The sequence below is a fragment of the Pundamilia nyererei genome, unplaced genomic scaffold, assembly GCF_000239375.1.
Source record: "Pundamilia nyererei isolate P.nyererei 1_Seehausen unplaced genomic scaffold, PunNye1.0 scaffold00015, whole genome shotgun sequence".
Taxonomy (NCBI): domain Eukaryota; kingdom Metazoa; phylum Chordata; class Actinopteri; order Cichliformes; family Cichlidae; genus Pundamilia; species Pundamilia nyererei.
In genome coordinates, this window is record NW_005187416.1 from 1647250 (window position 1) to 1652005 (window position 4756).

The window sequence follows — 4756 nt, forward strand, 5'->3', positions numbered from 1 at the left end:
TTAGGAGTGACAAAAAAAAAAAAGATATAGGAGTGACGGCGGTTTTGAGATGTGAGAGATTTGCCACGTTTAGCGCAAATCTTGTGTAGTTAGTGTGTAGTGTAGTCAATAGTTTTGTTGTGTGTGTCAGAACAATGAGGCGACTGCTGAATGTTACAGGTGTTACAGCAGTGACACATCTCCTGTTGTCAGGCCTGCAGGTATCAGGCTGTTGTTCTCCTTTATCTCATAGTGGACAGAAATTATTTTTTGGAGTGGCACAAATAATTTGCGTGGCATCAAATTTGATGCAGAACACCTGATTGTTCTGTAAATTGTTTGAAATGTTTATTTTAAAAAAACACCTTGGCTGCATTTTTAGGTAAACAGCTGCAAAAAACTTTGTTTGCCAAACTCAGTTACTTTTTTGAAGAAGTAACTATATAATTAATTGCACAATTAATTATTATATTATATTATATTATATTGAACTCCAAAACATTAATTTGTTTTGGAGTTCAAGTTATTTTTACTTCCAATAGTGTTAACATACTACACAGGTCATGAACATGATTTTTTTAAATTTTCATTGTAAGTGGGCTAAAGCAGTTAATTAAAAGTAGTCTAACATAAATGTAAATGCTGTAATTTGATTATTTTAATAAACCATGTAACTTGGATGGATTCGATGCTGGCGTGACCACAGTGCACACGTCTGCTGTCGCTCACAGTGGTCCAAGGGATCGCTCAGGGAGTTTGTGTGTTCGCTCAGACACATGGAAAATTAGAGGGAACATTGCTCAGGACACTACAGGAGGTGGCGTTACGTGTACAAACAGAGCAAACTGGAGAATATTAAGCATTATCATAAGATTACTGCCATCCTTCATGACCTTCGGCATCTGTTTTAAAAGCACAAAACCTCATTTTGGACCCTTTGCATCTTCAAAAGTTTGAGGGTAAATGTTCAGTCTCCACAAAAGTAACACAGATGACAGATACAGATTGTAATTTTCTCCTTGTTGACTCATGGACAACAACAAGGCAAAAGGCCCACATGGACATTACAGTCTTACTGTTGCATTTTTTGTAATGACAGCACAAGTGTTTGTCAGTCTGATACTCTCTGATCAGGAACTGTAACGGTCATGTCGGGCCTGAGCTCCTGAAACTTTGTTCACTCTCAGCTCTATTAATTTGGACTGCCTTCTTATCTCATAGCATGAAAATCTCTCCCATAAGAAAGGAATATAACCTTAGCCTCAACCTTCCTGTAACCTGAAGTTTTGTGATGTAACAAAACAGACGGAAAATGCCTTTGTCAAATTTGCATATACTGCAAATTTCCCATTGCATCCATATCTAAAGAGGGACACACATGACTAATCGTGGAAGATATTATTCTTATGACCTGAAATGGGCATCCAGACTGCAGTTCAAGAAATCATTTGACAGAATCACCAGTTACTGTAAATGTGGTCCTGTGGGCTTTACTATATGATGCAGACAGGCTTACGTAAGCTCACTTCTCATGTAGATGGCTCTACTTCCAGAGAAAAGAGGGGGGACACAGCAGAACAGAAGGTGGGGAGCGGGAGCGTGAAAGAATTCATTTATATCCCCTCTGCAAATAACCCACGACTGTATCAAATGTCAAATTAAATGGGTGAGGTCTGAAAAAGGTGTGTTATTGATTTTCACACCCATGCAGTAAATGGAGGAGAGGGGGGGGAGTTAGGATAGAGCTTGATTTGACTTCACGGGTCTGAGATAATAAGCAGCCCCAGCACAAAAGCAGGCAAGGCGGAGGGAGGGAGGAAAGGAGCGAGACGCAGAGTGAAGACAATGAAGGAAATAGAAAGCGACAAGAAAAGACAGAGGGGATACGAGGCCCTGCAGCAACCCCTGAAAAAAAGACTTGGTGAGGGAAGGACTGACTCATGCTCCACAGGATAATAGCAATTTCTACCTTCATATCACACAGCCAGTGTTTCTTCCTTCATCTGGTCCGTTCCAGACTTCTAAATGAGGATCAGTGTCACAGGTGCAACAAGTGCTGTCGCTCTTCATTCTTCTACCTGTCCAAGCACTGCAGATGGAAATTAGCTCATGGTTAAATTTTGTACAATGCATCTCATCTGTGTGATTAATTGTCTTGTGCATAGTCACTGATAATTAAACTAAACTTCTTGTGAGATGCTCTCCACAGGTGGCTATAGCAGCTAAAGCAGACCTAGTTCAATCCTTTTTCCAGTTCTGCAAAGTGAAGTCCACACAAAGCCGACCTAAACCTGAGTTCTTTCTAATGGCTAGCAGGGGGTGTCTCCCTGGGTTGCAAAAGGTAGCCCGATTATATAGAAATGGCCATTCTCTCTTTTGATGCATCACCTCAGACCTCCCCTTTCCTGATGAGTTTATGGACTCAAGTAGTATCAGGAACCTTTTTAGGACCAAACTAATTGCCAACAACCTCCGGCAACCACTTGCCAATCGATCAGGGAATAGTCATTTTTCCCTACTAAGCGCTGGTTGAAAGGATCTTGCAGGCTGGTCTCTAGGCATGTCCAAGAGGAAAAAACAAGTGAATATATTTGGATCACATAAACACATATCATCTCCGTGATAAGGATGTTCAGCACCAGGGTTGCAAATTGCGCGACTAAAAGAATATGCCAGCGTACAAGTTTCATATGTACACAATAGGCATCAAAAAGCTTAGATTCATGATGTAGTTCCAGCACATTTGTTTTGCAGTTATAGGAAAGCAAAAATAAAGAAGCTTCAAGTGTCACTCAGAGAAATCACTTGAGCCTCCAATATGGAGTCCAAGTCAAATGTTTGTGACTAGCAATGTTTCTGCCTTGAATTTGGGTTTTAAGTAGAACTTTGTCAGTTAATTGTGATAGCCCTTTTCTTCAAACACAACAAACGGCAATATCTTTATATTGTTGTCTTTGTGTTGTTTTACATATTTTCCTCTCTGAATCAAGAGGGACTTGTGTATGCAAAATAAAGTGATGCAAAAGAAAAAAGAAATCTAACTTCACCCAAGCAATGCATTCTTTTACTACCTAGCAGATCTGGACCAACAATGAAGTGACTGTTAATATGCAACATGCAGCCGTTCAACGTCTGCGGACATGAAAATACTAATTAAGGTTTTTTGAAATCACAGTTTGCCCAAGCTTTTGGTTGTGGTCTTCACAGATGACCCAGCTGAGTCACAGTTACCCTGAATCATCACCAAGGACACACCTCTAGGCGAGCGTAGCGAACGCTTTGTTCATCTAACATAAATTCAACCGAATGTTTTTCATCACAAAAATTATTTCTTGACCACTTGTGAAACCCTTCAAGGCAACACATTATTTCTGTATCTACAGGGGAAAAAAACTCCCCTGCTTATTTAATGCCTTTATGATCTGAGACACTAAGCCTGCGACGGTTTCCAAACAAACCTCTGTATGACCTGGATTTTTTTATATATATTTCCACACAGATTATTTTTCTTGTGGTCCAGGAGCTGATTTGTCAGCTCAACACTTCTGACTGCAGGAGATTTAGATTGTGTTTATTAAAATGTTAGTATAACAGTGATTCCCAGCCAGGGCTACATACCCCACAGAGTACTCACAGTTACCTGGGGCTACTATTGTAGAGCACATTCACATTACTTTGTGGGGAAAATAAATATATACATGAGATAAAAGGTAATATATTATTACATTTATTTCTGCACTAACTAATAAAATTCCAATTCCAATTAAATGAGAACTGGCAACTGAAGTTTATTTACCACGTTACAGTACCAACCAAGTACCACACATCTACCTCATGTTCTGGGGTTAATGTGGGCAGCTAGTTGTGATGTTTAAAAAGGTTTTTAAAAAATGAAAAATTCTGGATGAAGGTATAACAAAAGCATGAGTTCAACCAAATTTCAGCAAGAAAAACTGATTTTCTGTTGACTAGATGTCATAAGATACCTAAATGATACACAGCTTAAAGATAAAATATTTATTTTTCCTCTATTTTTTTATACCACATTTGATTAGTTGATTCCCAACTGACCTTTTTACCATATTATGAAAACACGTTTATGTCATGTCATGTATTTATGTCGTTAATATTTATTAGGATGTATATTATGTTTCTCATAGTGTTATCTTGATTTCTGCGTTGCAAGAAAAGTTAATTTGTACAAAGCTCTGAACAGTGAAAGTTTACTGTTCTAACGTGTTAGGGTGGTGAAGATGCTTTGGTAAGTAATATTTCACCTTTTGCTCATTAAGTCCTTTGTCTTTCCCAACTAAAAGGTAGGTTATGTGTCCTGTCCTCCATGTATTTTACAGTGATGTTAGCATTATATTTCCCTATCCACACTAAACCACTGAAACCAGCTTATTGTGATTTGACTGATTACTGATTGTGTTCTTCTCTTCCCAGTTGGTTGGTTGGAGTGGGTGTTAAATTTGGTGGGCAGTCTGGCCGTGTTCCCTGCACTTATAGTAAGTACTATTGTTGTTCCCTTTCAGTCTTTAATCCCCATTTGTTCTAATGGCAGTGTTTAGATCGTGTATACCACAGATATGTATTTTTGTTCAAGGCAACCTTTTGCACAAACTTCATTTGCTGTTTTTGGCATAGAAATTATCAAAAATTGTCAATTTATATATAATATAATATAATATAATATAATATAATATAATATAATATAATATAATATTGAAATAAAACTGCTGGTATCCCCCTTTGTTTTACTGTTGTTTCCCCTGTG